This window comes from Schistocerca nitens, chromosome 6, assembly GCF_023898315.1.
Source record: "Schistocerca nitens isolate TAMUIC-IGC-003100 chromosome 6, iqSchNite1.1, whole genome shotgun sequence".
Taxonomy (NCBI): Eukaryota; Metazoa; Arthropoda; class Insecta; order Orthoptera; family Acrididae; genus Schistocerca; species Schistocerca nitens.
The window spans coordinates 445,588,772-445,609,211 of record NC_064619.1 but is presented as its reverse complement, the minus strand read 5'-3'; the positions used below and the strand labels follow the sequence as shown (position 1 = coordinate 445,609,211).

The 20,440-nt window shown below is 44.0% G+C and overlaps 1 protein-coding gene across 3 annotated transcripts in view; it reads right to left on the bottom strand.

The window, feature by feature from the left end:
- LOC126262314 (probable beta-hexosaminidase fdl) overlaps positions 1 to 20,440 on the bottom strand; it is an 880,573-nt gene that overhangs the window by 467,358 nt on the left and 392,775 nt on the right. The gene's annotated exons all lie outside the window — the stretch shown is intronic.

Below are 20,440 nucleotides of genomic sequence, written 5' to 3'. Positions count from 1 at the left end.
GATGACTGTCCACCATTGCCTTTATAAGGGCTTCAAGTCTGCTGGGGATTATTTCAGTAAGGTGTCTGAATATCTTTGGAGGAATGGCAGCCTATTCTTCCTCCAGAGACGAAAACGCAGAAGGTACTGAGTGTCCACGGTAACTTCACGATTTCAGTGGAGCTGCTAGAAAAGGTAAAAATCGGGGCTAGTCGAAAGACATTAATTTGTCTCCGCCGCTGCCAATGTTAGGCTGCCCGTAGACGCGAAGTATTACTGTAAACATTGTTCAGGGTGATGGTGCCAACACAGCGGGAAACAGCTCCAAGTCACAGCCCTTCACGTTCGGGAAGTTCTGATACAGGAGCATAACACTCCTCCTGCCGTTCCCGACAACCATCGTGCGAATCGTCAACTCGTCGTGGGCAAGCTGTACTGATGTTGGATGATGCGGTCATTCCAAATGCCTTTCGCTGGGTCAAGTTCGGGCTCTGGGTAGGCCAGTCCATTTCGGGAGTATTGCTGTCCACATACCATTGTTTCACAGACGCTGCGACATAATATGGTACAATCCCATGCCGATATAAGCAATCATCGACTCCGAGTTGTTTCTCTACGGCATGCAGTCCACAACGCTGTGGAATGTGTCCTTCCTTCCGCATGTAGCGCTCTCCTAAGCGCAATAAGTGGACCACACCTTAACCACTGACACCATATCGCAACACAACATCGTCCGCACTTCACTTCTGGTAGTGCACTTGTTAACAGGCAACCTTCTCCAGGCATTCGCCAAACACAAACCGTTCCATCGGATTGTCACAGGGTATAGCGTGATTCATCACTCCAAATACCTGCTTTCCAGTCATCCACTGTCCAATGGCGTTGCTCTTTACACCAACCCAAGCGTCACTTAGCACTGACTACCCGAAATGTGTGGCTTATGAAGGCTGCTCGACCACTATACCCCATGGTTTTCGACTCCCTAGGCAGATTCATTGAGCCAGCTGGACTGCTGGTAGCATTATGAAAGTCCCGAGTGATTTCATATAATTTATTACGACCATCGCAACTATACTCACTGTCGCTTGTTCCAAAAAATGCGCCCTTACGGTCTATCCGATGACATATGCGGTAGGATAGAAAGTTTTCTAACAGAAAGAGAGCAGTATGTCGTCCTGAACGGCGTGACTTCCTCAGAAACAAGCGGTACTTCAGGTGTGCCCCAGGGCAGCGTAATAGGTCCGCTGCTTTTTACTAATTACATAAACGATCTGGTTGATGGTATTGATAGCGGCATTAGACTGTTTGCCGATGATGCAGGAAAATAGTATGACACGAAAGTTGTGAGCAAATCAATTAGGATTTGCAGAAAATAAATGTGTGGTGTAATTATTGGCAGATATCTCTCAATATTAGTAAGTGTAACCTACTGCGTATAACAAGGCGAAAATCCCCATTAATGTACGAGTACAAAATAAATGCCCAGTCTTTGGAAGCGGTAACATCCATCAAGTATCTGGGTGTGACTATTCGATATGATCTCAAATGGAATGATCAGATTACACAAGTAACGGGTAAGGCGAACTCTAGATCGCGGATAATTGGTAGAATCCTGAGGCGATGCAGTCCTTCAGCAAAGGAAATTGCTTACAATACGTTAGTTCGTCCAGTCTTAGAGTATTGTTCGTCTGTATGGGACCCATACCACTTGGGTCTGATTCGAGAGATTGAAAAGGTCCAAAGAAGAGCGGAAAGATTCGTGACTGGTACATTTAGCCATCGCGAGAGCGTTACAAATCTCATAGAAAGCTTGAAGTGGGACACACTTGCAGATAGACTTCCGAAATCCGATCTTCGCCGAGGATGTAGAGCATATATTATTACCACCTTTTAAATCGCTTAATGATCACCATTCAAAGATAAGGGAAATTAGAACTCGTACTGAGGCGTTCAACAGTCGGTTTTCCCTCGTGTGATCCGCGAGTGGAACAGAGAGGGGGGGATATCACTTTGCCCTCCACCACACACCGCTTGGTGGCTAACGGAGTATATATGTAGATGTAGATGTAGATGTAGATACTTCGGAATGCTCGACTGTCCCTGTCCGTCAGTACACGAGGCCTGCCTGGTTTGGGTTAACTGTGGTTGTTCCTTCCTTTATGCAGTCGCATCACCAACAATCTACTTGAGCAGCTTTAGTAGCGTTGAAATGACCCTCATGGATTTGTTATTCACCTGACGTTCGAAGTCACAGAGCTCTTTCCTGACAGATCCATCTACTGTTACTGTTTTTCTACCGACCGGGCAGTACTCCTCCCCTCCTTTTATACTGGACGCGGACACCTTTCTTGACGTCTACTGGTCGGTCTCTTATTACGTTGGGGTGTACTTTTAATGAGATAGTGCGTATTCCGCAAGCCACTGTACTGTACGTGGCGCAGGTACATCATACCATTATTACCGATTTTCTTTCCTATTGCATTATGCTGTTGTGCAACGGAGAGATGACTGTCTATAAGGTGTCCAAAGATCTATTATTCTCATGGTCCCTGCGCGAAATGTAGATTGACGGTCCCACATCTTTCTTCGTGTATAGGTTATGTAAGTTTAACCAGGAGGATTTCGCAAGAACTACTTTATTCCACTTAAGTTCTTCCAGTAAATCTATTACATTTCCTTATGGGTTATATCGACGTTTTACAATTCTAGCAGCACTACCCTGAATTTGATGACTGTTGTGATACTTGCTTGATAAGGACACCAAAATTTGAAAGAATCCTCTATAATTGATCGCACTAGCGTCTGGTATGCCATTTCCTTCACGGATGCGTTGTATTTTCTCAGAATCTTTTTTTAAAAAAACCTATGACTTCCATTCGCATCCCGTAAAACTTATTTTACGTGATCGCCCCATTCCATATTGCTTCTTAGTATTACCCCTAAGTAATTATACTATGTGACGTCCTCATCATGCACACCACTAAAGTTCTAATCAGACACTATACACTACTTTCTCTTCGTTATGTGTATTATCTTACTTATTTTTGAGACGTGCGTTCTGACGTTTGATGCGACCCGCCACGAATTCTTCTATTGTGCCAAACTTTTTAACTCACAAAGGGACCCTCCATACTGTGTAAATCACGGATTTTGATGCACTTCAAATTTGTTGTAGAGGCACTTACGCTGAGTACCTGGCTATCCGGTTTTTTAACGACGGGCCTTGGTTTTTGAGAGAATCGATTCTGAAGTTCACTGCGGCTTTGTATACCTGAAACATTATATTTCTGTCAAGCAAGTCAGCGTAGCACAGCGGTGAAGGTACACGGCTACCGCGCTGGAGATACCATGTTCGAATCCACTCGTGTACTTTTTTTATTCTCAAAATCGACCGAGGTGTTCAATTTTGTTTCAAAGAATAACAACAAACAGTGTAAGGTATGCAAAAGTATAAAGATATATTCAGTTATTATTTTTTCAAATATTGATTCTGTTTGTGGTTCGCATCGTATTCTCCCAATTCATCTTCTTCGTTGAAATCTATCAATTCATCATCAATAATGATCTGTCTCTTGGCCAAGAGATCCTGTATTGCGATACATATCTCATCGCCAATTGTAACGGAATTGGCAGAGATCACGCTAGGCGGCGTATTCGTTACCAGATTCAAATCGCGGAGTAGATTTTTAGCGTATTTAATGGCATTTGTGATTTCGCCTTTTGATTCTTCGCTCAACTCCTCTACTTGTGGATCTTCTTCTGGCTGCGCTACTGTAGAAACACTTGGTTCTTCCAATTCACAGAATGTTTCTAACACCCGGCACTAGAGACGCTTTGCGACCAGCTGTCGCTGTAGTTAGATGCGAACGTAAAGGAATGCAAGTCGCATCATCATTGGACTAGGACCTAGTGTTCTCGTTACGTCTGACGGTATTCACAGGAGAGGGGACGATAATGGGCGGAGATCGATTTCAGGCAATACAAGAAGCGACCGTTGTACGAACATTTGGAACTCCAACTGCGAACCACAAACGGAATGAATATTTGAAAAAATTAATAACTGAATATATGTTTATAATTTCGCACACCTTACACTGTTTGTTGATATTCTTTTAAATAAAATTGAAAAATTCGGTCGATTTTGAAAAAAAAAAAAAAACACGAGCAAGATTCGAACACGGTACCTCCAGCGCGGTAGCCGTGAACCTTTACCGTTTCACTACGCTGACTTGCTCGAAATAAATATAATGTTACAGGTATACAAAGCGCGCAATGAACTTCAAAATCGATTTTCTCAAAAACCAAGGCCCGTCGCTAAAAAAACCGGATAGCCACGTACTCAGGGTAAGTGCCTCTACAACATATTTGAAGCGCATCAAAATCCGTGATTTACAGCATGGAGGGTCCCCCTGTCAGAGTATCAACTGCAGCCTAACGTCCTCAATTATTTGCTGGATGTATTCCAGTCTTTGTCTTCCTCTACAGTTTTTAACCTTTTCGGCTCCCTCTAGTACCATAGAACTTATTCCGTGACGTCTTGACAGATGTCCTACCATCCTGTCCCTTCTTCTTGTCAGTGTTTTGCCGATTCTGCAGAGAACTCCCTCAGTCATTACCTTATCAGTCCACCTAATTTTCAACGTTCGTCTGTAGCACCACATCCCAAATGCATCCATTCTCTTCTTTTCCGGTTTTCCCACAGTCCATATTTCATGGCCCAACAATGCTGTGCTCCATGCGGACATTCTCAGAAATTTCTTCCTCAAATTATGGCCTATGTTTGGTACTAGTATTCTTCTCTCGAACAGGAACGCCGTTTTTGGCAGTGCTAGTCTGCTTTCTACGCCCTTTTTGCTCCGTCCGTCATGGGTTATTTTGCTGTGGTATCAAAATACCTTAACATCATCTACTTCGTGATCTCCAGTTCTGATGTTAAATTTCTCGTTGTTAGAATTTCTGGTCTCAGTCCATATTCTGTACTCATTATACTGTTCATTTCATTCAACACATGCTGTAATTTTTCTTCACCTTCACTGAGAATAGCAACGTCAGCAGCGAATCTTATCACTGACAACCTTTCATCTGAATTTTAGTGAAACTCTTGAACCTTTATTTTGTTGTCGTCATTGCTTCTTCGATGTATAGATTGAACAATAGGGGCGAAAGACTATATCCCTACCTTACAACCTATTTAATCCGAGCATCCCGTTCTTGGTTGTCCATTCTTATTGTTCCATCTCGGTTCTGGTTCATATTGTATATTACCTATCTTTCCCTACAGCTTGCCGGCCGCTGTGGCCGTGCGGTTCTGGTGCTGCAGTCCGGAACCGCGAGGCTGCTACGGTCGCAGGTTCGAATCCTGCCTCGGGCTTGGGTGTGTGTGTGATGTCCTTAGGTTAGTTAGGTTTAAGTAGTTCTAAGTTCTAGGGGACTTATGACCTAAGATGTTGAGTCCCATAGTGCTCAGAGCCATTTGAACCATTTGAACCCTACAGCTTGCCGCTATTTCTCTCAGTATTTCGAACATCTTGCACCATTTTACATTGTCGAATGCTTTTTCCAACTCGACAAAGCCAATGAACGTGACGTCACTTTACCCAACTTTAAAGAGAGGAAGGTTTCTTTGCGTCACGTGAAATATTTCTCCAACTTAGGAGGAGAAAAACTTCTTCGCCAAGTTCGCAATAAAACGATGTACTGTGGATGACCAGTTTCAATAAACTATGTTTCCATCATCAGATGTTTGTACAGGTTATTATAAACATCCTGAGGCAGATGCACACAAAATCTTTCCATTAAATCTCCAGATGCACAGCACATGACATGAATGATGTGTTGGCACGTCAAAAGTAAAAGTTAAAATTACTATGTACGCAAATTGCCACAACATGTCATCCATATGATGACTGTCAGTCAGTCTTGCGGCGCCCTAGTATGCATGACGTGTGATCATATGGATGCAATGTTGTGGCGATTTGTACACGTAGTAATTTTAACTTTTACTTTTGACGTGCCAACGCATCATTCATGTCATATGTTGTGCATCTTGAGATTCAATGGAAAGATATTGTGTGCATCTGGCTCAGGATGTTTATAATAACCTGTACGAAGATCTGATGATGGTAACATAGTTTACCGAAGCCGGTTATCCACAATACAGTGTTTTTATCGCGATCTTGGCTAAGAAATTTTTCTTCTCCTGAGAAAGCAAATGTAGATCGCCCCTTCATTCTCGATATGAGTATACTAATAATATTTGTCCAAGTCTTTCTTCAGTTTCTTATGATCGTCAAACGATAACACTTCCCTACACAAACAGCGTCGTCACTTCCCTTTCTGTATAACATTCGCTACCCATTATAACATACTGATTTCTACGATAATGTTGGAAGCTGATGAAGTGAATTAAAATTTGCGCCACAGTCGGGACTCAAACCCGGGTCTTCTTGCTTACTAGGCAGATATGCTGACCATTACACCACCCCAGCTTTACGATCAATAGAGCTGCTCGAACTACCCAACTCAATTACCTTCCCCAACACAAACTTTCACATCTCCCCTTATATTGTCACTATAAATTAGAGACTTAAATGTCTCAGGGAAAATTTAAGTACTGATTTCTGTTAGTCAATCGCTCCTCGAGATAGTGACATACTCGTGAAGATACTCCGTATGATCCTACCTTAATTTGTAATGGACGACGCGGTACAGCGTCGAACAGGTTTCGTAAATCTGCATCTATTGAATGCAAGATGTCGTGTATGGGTAAGGAGAATTGTAATTCACACGACTTCTTTTCTGGATTCGTGTTGCTTTCTTGAGAGAAGCTTGTTTTTTCTTCTAGACAGATCGTAACACGAGTTGCTGCCAAACAGGTTACGCTTTGGGGATGGCGGTAATCGCTGAAACGACCGGTTGTCGGTTATGTCGTTTTTTTCCAAGTCAGTTTACCCTAACTGTTAAAATCACTCAAAACAACATGTTCCTGAAATATTCGATTTTCAGTCTTTTATTCCTATTTTTTCCTGCAATAAGCATGGGAATCGAAAAAAGATAGAAAAATTTTAACTCTCCTAGTTTCAAGCTACACAGAAACAAAATACTATATATTATATACGCAAATAAAAGAAAACTTACTCCGTCCACCGTTCGCTGCATTTCTCGAAAAGTCACAAGTGATCGAATACTATGAAAAAATTCACCCGTGTTTACTGATTCTAATATTTTGACCCTATGCTCGAAAGTCGTGTTTTAATCGGGAATCATACCATTATTTGAGCATTACGAGCAGTTAGTGCTAAAGAATGAAAACCAGAGTTGAACAACTCTGTTAATCATATTATTTCCCCGTTAAAAAAAAAAGTTCAAATGTGTGTGAAATCTTATGGGACCTAACTGCTAAGGTCATCAGTCCCTCAGCTTACACACTACTTAACCTAAATTGTCGTAAGGACAAACACACACACCCACGCCCGAGGGAGGACTCGAACGTCCGCCGGGATCAGCCGCACAGTCCATGACTGCAGCGCCTTAGGCCGCTTTTTTTATTTTTTATTTAATCTCATTTTTGTTCGCTTTCGTTCGTTGTATCTGCTCGGGGTGGATTTCGTAAGACATCTATTTAAGTTCGTTGTTGGTCGATTAACTCAGTTTTCTTATTACAGAGGGCACCTAACCCTCGGGCCGAACACGCTGAGCTACCGTGCCGGCATCCGCTCGGCTAATCCCGCACGGCATGTCCGTTTTCAACGAACACGGAAATAAAGCCATATTGTTTGGACACAGACAGCAGATCAGCTGTTTTTGTTGTATACTATGAGTGAATTGTTGTTAAGGTTATTACTGTTACTATAATTTCCTTCCTCCTTTATTATCCCACAGAAACCGCAGACTAACCTTTAATATTTTAAAGCAAATGAATCTTTGTTCTTTATTGCTACGTCACTTAGTAAAAATATTTCCGGACTATGGCTGGTCTCAACTTGCAATAGAACGGATGTTCGGCGACGACACAGAGAAACTGCCGTATAGACCGGGTGTGGGCAACTCGCTCACTGCACGTGCACACGTACATTAAACCACGACACAGCGGCAACACGGTCATCATTGTCTCAGCAATGCTGTGCCAATTCTTATGCCATGTGTTTGTTACTCATTTTTGTCGGCATTGTTATTAAAACAGCTTTTCCCATTTTCTACAATATCGCAATGTTTCACTAACTGAAGTGTTAAGAATAAAAATTACTCCCTTTTTTTAGAAAAGGTTTATTTACAAACGAAAAATTTTAGCACTCCTGCTATGGCTAACTGATATTTCGTTTTTTTATTCGGATATTACTAAAGAACTAAAACAAGTGTGTTGTAACCGAGGCCAAACAAGTACCGACAAATACCGGTGTCGGTTTTAACCAGTCGGTTTTTCCCATCCCTGTTCCGCGTGATCTAAGTGAAGAGCAGATAGCAGGTCTCAAAAGAGTGGCAGAAGAATTGCTTCAAAGTTATAGAACAGAAGGAAAAGGTTTTATGAAAAGGGTTGTTGCACTTGATGAAATCGGGATGCGAGAGTTTGATCCAGAACTGAAGTCTCAGTCTTTTATGGAAAAGCTGCGACTCTCCTCGCCCGAAAAAAAATTTCACCGCCAACAATCAAAGGTGAAACCGATGAAGATGTTTGCGAGTGAAATGAGTGGAGTCGTAACTACAAATAGAGCTCCCCAGGGGACGTCAGTAACAGGTGTGCACTACAAGCTGATTCTGCAAACTGTATTGCAGCCGAAAATTCTTCAGAGACAACCTGACTTGCTTGCAGCCGGTGTCCTCATTCTGTATGATAATGCAAGATCGCATGTTTCCCAACCAAATGACCTAGTAGATAGTGTCGGAAGTTCCATGCGGCTTTTCGCGGATGATGCTGTAGTATACAGAGAAGTTGCAGCGTTAGAAAATTGTAGCGAAATGCAGGAAGATCTGCAGCGGATAGGCACTTGGTGCAGGGAGTGGCAACTGTCCCTTAACATAGACAAATGTAATGTATTGCGAATACACAGAAAGAAGGATCCTTTATTGTATGATTATATGATGGCGGAAGAAACACTGGTAGTAGTTACTTCTGTAAAATATCTGGGAGTATGCGTGCGGAACGATTTGAAGTGGAATGATCATATAAAATTAATTGTTGGTAAGGTGGGTACCAGGTTGAGATTCATTGGGAGAGTGCTTAGAAAATGTAGTCCATCAACAAAGGAGGTGGCTTACAAAACACTCGTTCGACCTATACTTAAGTATTGCTCATCAGTGTGGGATCCGTACCAGATCGGGTTGACGGAGGAGGTAGAGAAGATCCAAAGAAGAGCGGCGCGTTTCGTCACAGGGTTATTTGGTAACCGTGATAGCGTTACGGAGATGTTTAATAAACTCAAGTGGCAGACTCTGCAAGAGAGGCGCTCTGCATCGCGGTATAGCTTGCTCGCCGGGTTTCGAGAGGGTGCGTTTCTGGATGAGGTATCGAATATATTGCTTCCCCCTACTTATACCTCCCGAGGAGATCACGAATGTAAAATTAGAGAGATTAGAGCGCGCACGGAGGCTTTCAGACAGTTGTTCTTCCCGCGAACCATACGCGACTGGAAAAGGAAAGGGAGGTAATGACAGTGGCACGTAAAGTGCCCTCCGCCACACACCGTTCGGTGGCTTGCGGAGTATAAATGTAGATGTAGATGTAGATGTGGTAAGAGAAACGCTTGACAAATATGGACGGAAGATCCATGCAATCCTGATATGAGCCCACCAGACTTTGATTAGCTTCCTAAACTGAAGGAACCACTCAGTGCCCGCATCTCGTGGTCGTGCGGTAGCGTTCTCGATTCCCACGCCCGGGTTCCCGGGTTCGATTCCCGGCGGGGTCAGGGATTTTCCCTGCCTCGTGATGGCTGGGTGTTATGTGCTGTCCTTAGGTTAGTTAGGTTTAAGTAGTTCTAAGTTCTAGGGGACTTATGACCACAGCAGTTGAGTCCCATAGTGCTCAGAGCCATTTGAACCATTTTTTTTTTGAACCACTCAGTGGAACACGTTTTGATACAATTGATGAAGCTTCAAGTGAGGTGACCCGTGTAACCAGACAGATCAACAACAAAGGTGCCCTATCCGAAATACAGAAGCTGCCAAAACGTTGGGAAGCTGTCAGAAGAAAGAATGGAGATGATATTGAAGGCCTGCAAAAGTGTTTTGTAAAATAAGTTATTTTCTTCAGTTCTGCCTTACAACGTGTAGAACTTTTGAAATGACCCTCCATCGTATTTCACCCTAGAACATGCTGTAGGACCTTGCAATATACGCACGTTAGCGGCACTGGACTTTAATTCTAAGTACCATCCGATGTGTTACCCTTTTTGTAAACCCGAGTGACATGCAATCTTTTCCAATCCCCCGGTACTATCCGCTGCACGATAAACTCGATGAATGTGTGATAGGAAAAACCGTAGTTCCGCGGCATATTCAATGTAAAATCTAAATGGTATAACGCCAAGGACATGTGACTTGCTCACTTTAAGTAGTCTTAATTGTTTTCCAGTACCGGAGACGAGTATGTGCTGCGGTAAAGCATTGGTACGGCACTACACTATACTATATAGGCCTATATATTTGGTTTGTGTTTGCTCTAAAAAGTTCCGACATCAAACGGATCCTCGAGAGATCGAATGGAACGTTTGGATCCGTTCGTACTAGCATCGCGCTTGAACAGACGGTAGAAAAGTTGAGAGCTGACTCTCAATGGAAAATGCCGCAGACAAAATTATACGAAGTGTATCGTACAGTAAGGCATAAGGGTCATAACCACCCCCACCCCCACCCCCGAAATGGACACCTCAGGTAGTGTTTACTAATCTGCATGTTTTGTGAGTGACACACCAGGAATGGAGACTCCGCTGTATGGAGAGAGAGTGCTCGGCTAATTCATCTGTTGGTGGCCTTTAAAACTGCATCACTAGGAAATATAGCAGATTAAGACATTTGCTTATTGTTCGTACATAGCATAGCGGGAACAATTACGCCATGTAATTTGTAGGTAATTTCGGAGTATATGGGGAAATGTAGTACACTGAGCTGCCAGCTCTAGAAGAAACAATGCCTCCACCGAGGCTGGGCTTGGCTAAAAGATGCGCGTATGTCATTCCTTTCTTCTTGAATTGCGTGCCACAGTTCTACAACGCTAGTGGGTGGTGAATAGGAGTGTGCCAATGTTTCAGCAGGCCGTGACCTGATATTTTAAGTGAAAGACCTGGAGAATTCATTGGCCGGGGCAACAGTCAAACACCCTCTGTATTGAGGTAAGTCAGAACAGCAACATTCTGTGCAGAGGAAACATTGTGTCTTGCGTTATCTTGTTTAAAGATAACGTTATGGATACTTCGAATATAGGGCACAGTCACCAGTCTTAGCACATCGGAAAAGCAGCGCCTGACGTTCAGGTTACAGGCTAGACAACCTAGAATGTTGTGTACCCAATAGTATCACATACCGCTCCTCTAAGTGCTGGGCCCTTATAACAGCGACGAATGGAATCTGGCAACATTCATTCTCCTGTCTACCTTGATGTATGTAGGCCCAGGAGTCGTCTGAAAAGACGACGTGGTGTCACTCGGGAGTGATTGTGATTTGCACTCCACTCTGGGTACACATGTCTCTGGTGCCGCTTCAAGAAAAGCCGCAACAATGTGTGGTTGTCATGTGGACACTCTGTGGTGCTTCAAACATAGACGCATTGTGGATATTTGTCTTACTGCAAACAAGCCCCTTTATCAAGGTACGTGACATGACTGCAATCCTGAATAACCAAGCGAACAAAATATCTGTCCTCTCATGCGCTAGTCGTGTGGGGCTGTTGAAGTCCTACGTGGTGTTGGGTATGGCCTTCCTGGATCCGTCAGTTCCTTTATTCCCATGACAATCGTGGGACCAATATGAGTAGCAACATCATGGAACGATAAGCAACAGTCTTGATAGTCAATGCTCCTGCCACTGTCGAATTCTGAAACATGCTGGCAGGCGTTTCTTCTTCTGTATGCTATGATAACACGATCATTTCACAACAACCAACATTCAAATGCGATTTTTGAATGAAGAACATACTGTGTAACCTTCCCTTATATACAAAATGTAATCGCACTGCTCCTACCTAGTCTGTGTGTTTGCGAAGAAACGCTTGTCTTTCGCGTGTCCCAGTATGTAGCACTGCGGTGCCTGATGATCCAGCCACATGCTACACAACACTGTCCTGCGGGTTGCCGCCCTTCCAAACGCCTGCACCTGACGTAACTCAACGTCACTGCGACGTCCGCTGCAACAATGAGGGCGCCACGATCACGGTTCTAGCCTGCCTCGGTGGGTCCGTAACTCGGGCCAACTTCCTGGTGTTCATACGCCAGGCAGACTTTGTAGGAACGCCTCTGCCACTTCCCGCCAGTGGGAATGCGACCGCAAATACAAGTGTGAATACGTTTTTGAATCCGGCGCAACCGTGACCAGCGCCATATGGTGGGAATCAACACAACACCAGTATAAATGGCTCTGAGCACTATAGGACTTAACATCTGTGGTCATCAGTCCCCTAGAACTTAGAACTACTTAAACCTAACTAACCTAAGGACATCACACACATCCATGCCCGAGGCAGGATTCGAACCTGCGACCGTAGCAGTCGCTCGGTTCCGGACTGAGCGCCTAGAACCGCATGACCACCACGGCTGGCAACACCAGTATATCCGACCAGTATGTGCCTACGACAGTGTCTCTATATAACGAGGTACTGAGTGCTAAGCTTGCACCTTCTACACTTGTGGCGTATCGATGACATTCATCTTGTAGACCTGGTCCTTTATGTTCGTTCACTGAGAAATATTTTCTGTTGTCCATTCACTTGTTTGCTTCTTGTAGAAATAAACTGCTACCTGGCATCTTCCTAGTTTCTGCGTGTGTACCATCCCACAATAGTATATGTTAAGTACACTTTTCTGTCAAGTTGATGTTTGTTACATGATACCTTCATGTTGTTGCAATTTTAACTTCCGACGTTTCACGTCAGTGGAAGGCCTGTGTGTTACGATGACACATTAAGGCAGGATGGGCAAGTCGCGCGATTTTGGCGTATTTTGTCGTAACCACATTGTGGACCCCCAACTGGTGGTATAATCGCAACAGTAGACCCGTCCCACAGTCTTCTTTCAGTTTACTGAAAGGCTTCATCTACTGGTCGACATTTGAGTTCCCTGACTAACTCTATTGCAGTTTCGTACGGACTATTCCGAATCCTTAGTATATTACAAGCGCCAAGCACCCCGCGGGGGAAAATGGGGTGGAGAGCAGTAAGAGCAGTTCGTGTAGTTTTAAGAATATGAAAAAGGACCTGTAACCGCAGGGGCCGAAATTTTATCACCTAAAATATCTAGAAAACTGCCATTTAATTGGCCTGGAAAAAATCAATAAAACGTGAAAACTATATAAAACATATGTAAAGCGTGTTATGAAATTAACTAGAATAATGAAAAGAATTATACGTGACTGGAACTGAAATTACAAAAAGGGTAATTAATTAAAAATCTCTGTGTTTTGCTTTAAGATATCTCATTCTTGGATGGTATACGAAAATTGTTGTGTAACTATCGTAAAGGTATTGCAATGTACGACAGTCAGTATGCATAGGTTCTCTAAAATGATGGACGTCCGTTGTCGGGCGACGCCCGTTTACAGTTACACAATGTTTCAATATTTACCGAGACTGCTGTGAACTTCGATACTTTCTTTCAATTTCAAAAACGAATCAAAAATCGACACTCGAAATTTCACAGATGGACGTTTGGAACAATATTTATACAGAAATAGAGATGTTCGTTTCCTTACATCTGGTACAAGTTACCAGTAAGTGACGCTACAGTGACAGTAATCAGATGAACCATTAATTTATTTTCAACGTGTCCGAATACATTCTTGAGCAACATTGTTGCGGTTTTCGTAGAAGCATCTGCATTGTTCTTTCTTGCCAATATTAAAAGAATGAACTGTTGTCTCATAAATGGACGTTAAATACAGATATGTAAAAAATGCAGTTGAAAAATAAAAATCATATCATCCTTGAGAAATTAAATGCAGTACGGTACCATTATGAGTAAGGGCAAAATTAAATTTAGATTTCTACAGCCGGAATATTCTTGATTTCAGCACTTGTACACAGTGCGTAGCTTGTAAGGACAGGAAGAGTACAGGTCAACAAACTCTGGGCATTAGTACTAAGCTATAATAAAAGGGAATGGAACTTCCGATTGACGAGGTGGCGAAACTACTACATGGGTAAGCGATCCCATTAAGAAGTATTGCCACTCTGAGAGTTCTGTTTCGGAAATTTTGCCTTCCTAGGAAACGTCACTTGTTGCGTACGTCTTCGTAAACCTCAAACCGTTATTGACAGTTGGCATTTACTTCAAAATTGCACTCCAGGTTAAGGCGTCAACTATCCAGGCATCGATTGCTACGGCATGGCGGTAACTGAGTAGCGCCTGACCATCAGCGAGAAAGATGTGATACGCTGCACTGAAAGGCTCGCCTGTGTTTCCAAGCTTCGTTTCTGTTATACGTCCCAAGGTTCTGGATGAACTACTGGCGGAAGTAAAGCTTGAGGAGGGGTCGTGAGTCGTGCTTGGGTAACTCAGTCAGTAGAGCACTTGCGCAAGAAGGCGAAGATCCCGGGTTCGAGTTCTGGTCTGGCGCGCAGTTTTAAACTGTCAGGGAAGTTTCAAGATAAAAATTGGTCCGCAGGGTACCGTATGGCTGTAGCAGGGATGGGATACCCACTTCGCATTGCAGCTCAACAATCCTTACGAAGTGCGAAGATTGTAATGCTCGCCGCGAGTTGATGTTCTGTAGCAGCTGCAGCTTCAATAACTTGTCTGAAGCAACGTAGATCCACTCGAGAGACGCGTACTCCAAACTGGGGTGATACTACTGGAAAAGATCATCTGCAGTTACTGCACCACGTAATTGTAGAATAATGTTGTTAGGTGCGTACGACGAAGTTCTCACTCCTATAAAATCAAATTTGACAAACTTTACAGAGCTGAATGTAATGGCCGGTTTTTTCCGAACTTTTAATTTAGATGCAATAGCGTTGACGCTAAGAGCAGAGAATATTATGAAAAATAACTATTTTTTTATGTGCTCAAACAATTGCAATTTACTAAGCGACTAGGGCGTTTGTGGGACCTACAGAAAAATAACGTAGATGGTGGGAAAACGTAACATCTGGGAATGTAAGAATAGGTTTCATTACATATAAAATGTTGAGTAGATAGCAAAATTCTCAAAATTTCTAAATCATATGTATAGGAAAAATGTTTTGACCCTGTAGGGAAGTAACCTACTCACGCCATATAGAATTCATATGCTTTCCATTGTGTGCCAGCCTACTCCGCTACGACGTCACGAATGTTGCGCAATACCTTAAAAGTAAAATAAATAATCTGAAAAGTTAATAGCATGTCAGGAGTGAAGCTAGAATAATAATGTGTTAAGTTTAAGTTTAGTAACTTTACCAGTTTTCGAAATTTGGACGTTTTATGGAAAAATCATCGGCGCAACAGGAAGGAGCTAGAAACTTCAAAATTTATATTCGGATTCCTTTTTCATTGTAATTTACTGGAAACAGCATGCTGGATCTCACAGAGTAATATTTTGGTTGAAATGCATGATTTTTTTTTGTGTCCTAAAAGTACAGAAGCAAGATAGATTAAGTAAGTGATTAGATAAAGCTAGGGTGTTTAGATTTCGGTAGACTGGAGATACGCTATAATAACAAAGACGTGTAAAGTTTCAAACAGGTAGCTATAAAACTATAGCTGTAGCGTCTCTCCAAAGGGCAAGTCAGAACTCATCTATTGCGTGCAATACAACTAAAATAATTCTCTCGCCCAAAGTATTTAACCTACCCTCATCAGAATTTTATTACAGATACTTACCTGTGTGCTAATTGCACAATTAAATCGAGAGCTTCATTGGCCTTCAGCGAATGAAGAAATTAATTATTTAGTAAATTGAAGTGGTGTTGTGCTAGCACCAGCGGCTAGTCAGTAGGCAAATGTTGTTGGCTGCGCCTTCGGCGGTCCGCACAACGGCTATATATACACTCCTGGAAATTGAAATAAGAACACCGTGAATTCATTGACCCAGGAAGGGGAAACTTTATTGACACATTCCTGGGGTCAGATACATCACATGATCACACTGACAGAACCACAGGCACATAGACACAGGCAACAGAGCATGCACAATGTCGGCACTAGTACAGTGTATATCCACCTTTCGCAGCAATGCAGGCTGCTATTCTCCCATGGAGACGATCGTAGAGATGCTGGATGTAGTCCTGTGGAACGGCTTGCCATGCCATTTCCACCTGGCGCCTCAGTTGGACCAGCGTTCGTGCTGGACGTGCAGACCGCGTGAGACGACGCTTCATCCAGTCCCAAACATGCTCAATGGGGGACAGATCCGGAGATCTTGCTGGCCAGGGTAGTTGACTTACACCTTCTAGAGCACGTTGGGTGGCACGGGATACATGCGGACGTGCATTGTCCTGTTGGAACAGCAAGTTCCCTTGCCGGTCTAGGAATGGTAGAACGATGGGTTCGATGACGGTTTGGATGTACCGTGCACTATCCAGTGTCCCCTCGACGATCACCAGTGGTGTACGGCCAGTGTAGGAGATCGCTCCCCACACCATGATGCCGGGTGTTGGCCCTGTGTGCCTCGGTCGTATGCAGTCCTGATTGTGGCGCTCACCTGCACGGCGCCAAACACGCATACGACCATCATTGGCACCAAGGCAGAAGCGACTCTCATCGCTGAAGACGACACGTCTCCATTCGTCCCTCCATTCACGCCTGTCGCGACACCACTGGAGGCGGGCTGCACGATGTTGGGGCGTGAGCGGAAGACGGCCTAACGGTGTGCGGGACCGTAGCCCAGCTTCATGGAGACGGTTGCGAATGGTCCTCGCCGATACCCCAGGAGCAACAGTGTCCCTAATTTGCTGGGAAGTGGCGGTGCGGTCCCCTACGGCACTGCGTAGGATCCTACGGTCTTGGCGTGCATCCGTGCGTCGCTGCGGTCCGGTCCCAGGTCGACGGGCACGTGCACCTTCCGCCGACCACTGGCGACAACATCGATGTACTGTGGAGACCTCACGCCCCACGTGTTGAGCAATTCGGCGGTACGTCCACCCGGCCTCCCGCATGCCCACTATACGCCCTCGCTCAAAGTCCGACAACTGCACATACGGTTCACGTCCACGCTGTCGCGGCATGCTACCAGTGTTAAAGACTGCGATGGAGCTCCGTATGCCACGGCAAACTGGCTGACACTGACGGCGGCGGTGCAAAAATGCTGCGCAGCTAGCGCCATTCGACGGCCAACACCGCGGTTCCTGGTGTGTCCGCTGTGCCGTGCGTGTGATCATTGCTTGTACAGCCCTCTCGCAGTGTCCGGAGCAAGTATGGTGGGTCTGACACACCGGTGTCAATGTGTTCTTTTTTCCATTTCCAGGAGTGTATAAGGGCGTGCAAGCTAGAGAAAGGCCCCAGTTCTTTTCTAGATTTATATCAGCGCGCACTCAGTGTCGGAAGCCGCGTCGCGCGATTGTGCAGTTGCCAGGAACAGCCTTGGATGCCGTATAATGTAACTCAATATGCACTTGACAATGAGTTCGCATTGGGGTAAAGTGTTAATTGCAGAACGACTCCAGTGATTTAGTCTCGTTTTAAGTGTCGCCGCAGAACAGACCTTCTATCATTACTAGCGTGGCGTTTGATGAGTATTAACATCAAATTTTGGTGAGCATTCACTTTGAACATTTACATCGATAACGATTATTGAACAGTTTCGTTATCAAGGGATAGTAGGATCCGCGCAAAAGACTCTGAACAGATCTGATAGTACAACAGCTGATATGGGTAATCATTTGTCTGGAATTTTACACTTTATCGTTTTCAGAATATAGTGAAAATTATTATAGTAAACTGCATTTTCTATAGAATCCCAGACATCATCCTAAATCCTCAGAGTAATGAACTTCAATAATCAATAACTCTAATTCTCCATCAGAATGGGCACAGTGAACTCTAATCACAGGCATCACGCTTTTGCTAATCACTTTCTTGTTGCCAACATTGTAGTTAGAGAGCCTGTGCAGAGAACGGCAACAAATAATACAACTAATAGAAATAATTCAAATTTTTCCATCCGCCGCCCCACAACCCTACTGACATGAAAACCTGTGGGCGTCTCTGACAAGAGCTTCTTTAAATTCGTACGATGTATGTTGCTGTGGCTGCTTGATAAGGAGTCGAGACTCTGCATCAGTAGAATTTGTCGCACACGCGTCATGTATGGGATTTGGTTTAGAGATGCTCTGCAATTTCCCAAAAGCCTTCCCATAAATCTCAATTTCACCTACTACAGATTTCACGTGATCGCTTACTTTCATATCACTTGTTAGTCTTGCCTGGGACTAGAAAGAACGATATTCGCCTTCGAACGGATTGGAGACTCAATGTCGAGCTGCGCGATGGGAGAGCAACTACAGACTATCCATAACCGCAAGCTGTCGCTATACCTACAAACTGAAAATTTCGTAAAACCCTGGAGGAAATAACATTAAGTCCTTACCCCTGAAAAAATTCCACTGTGTATAAATAATTTTACAACAAGACTTATCATGCAGTATATTTGGGTGTATAAACATTTGTAGTTATTATTATCCCTAGAACAGAAAAGGAGGGAAAATGTTTCATTTCTGATAAACCATCGTAAATTTTACTACTACAATTTTTTTCAAACAAAGTCAGAATTGATAGGCTATGCACAAATTAATTACAATTATTAGATCTCCAGTGACATGTTAGATACAAATAAGCACAAAAGTCCTGCTTTATACTCCGTAATGACAATTTTACTGCTCAAAATGTTATTAGAAAAGAAAATTTATTTTATCATATGGACTATTTACAAATTATTATAATTATAGCTCCAAAGGTACTTTACTCACTTGTCGGAGGTTTGGTGTTTTACCAGATTTCTAATATTCACTCGTGAAATGGTCGTACGGGAAAATGTCCACCTCATCGCTACGTTGGAGATACTGTGTCTCATCGCCCGTGCGCCGACTATAACACCACGTTCACACTCACTTAAATCTTGATAATCCGCCATTGTAGCAGCAGTAACCTATCTAACAACTGCGCCAGATACTTGTTGTCTTATATAGGCGTTGCTGACCGGAGCGCCGTATTCTGCCTGTTTACATATCCCTGTATTTGAATACGCATGCCTATACCAGTTTCTTTGCCGCTTAAGTGTAAATCGTATTAAACTACCTGACGTCTAGTCGACATAAGAGTTTTCTGGGTATGGTACCGCGTCATATTGTATAAAACTACTCCAGCAGTAGTTTTATACAATATGTCGCAGTACCATGTGTGTATGTATGTATTGAACTGGGGACCTAGAAACGACGGAGAGGCTTCGTCCCCATGGTTGCCCTCAGTGGTTCACAACAACTGGCTACAGGCCCCACCGCCGCCCCACACCGAATCCAGGGTTATTGTGCGGTTCGGCCCCCAGTACATCTCCCTTGGGAACGTCTCATACCAGACGAATGTATCCGCAAATGTTTGCGTGGGAGGCAGCGCTTGCGCAGCAATCGCCGACTGAGGCAGAGTAAGGGAAACCAGCCCGCATTCGGCGAGGCATCTCTATAACCACCTTAATAACCATCCACAGGCTGGCCGGTACACCGTACCTCGACACTAATCCGCCGGGCGTATTTGTGCCGGGGACCGGCACGCCTTCCTGCTCGGGAAGCAGCGCGTTAGATCGCGCGGCTAGCTGGGGGTGCCGCAGTACCATACATACCCTCATTCGATCCCTGCGAAACCCTACATTTCAGCAGGATAATGCACGACCGCATGTTGCAGGTCTTGTACGGGCCTTTCTGGATACAGAAAATGTTCGAGTGCTGCCCTGGCCAGCACATTCTCCAGATCTCTCACCAACTGAAAACGTCTGGACAATGGTGGCCGAGCAAATGGTCCAAAATGGTTCAAATGGCTCTGAGCACTATGGGACTTAACTTCTGAGGTCATCAGTTCCCTGGAACTTAGAACTACTTAAACCTAACTAACCTAAGGACATCACACACATCCATGCCTGAAGCAGGATTCGAACCTGCGACCGTAGCATCGCGCAGTTCCGGGCTGAAGCGCCTAGAACCGGGTACCATAGGCAGAAAACTTTTATGTCGACTGACTCTGGCCGCAGATGCCTATGCAATTATATTACCTGGCGTCTAGATGGTACCAATAGACGTCACTAGACCGCAGGACGAACGAAAGATTGACAATAGGACTCAATCGTGTATGTG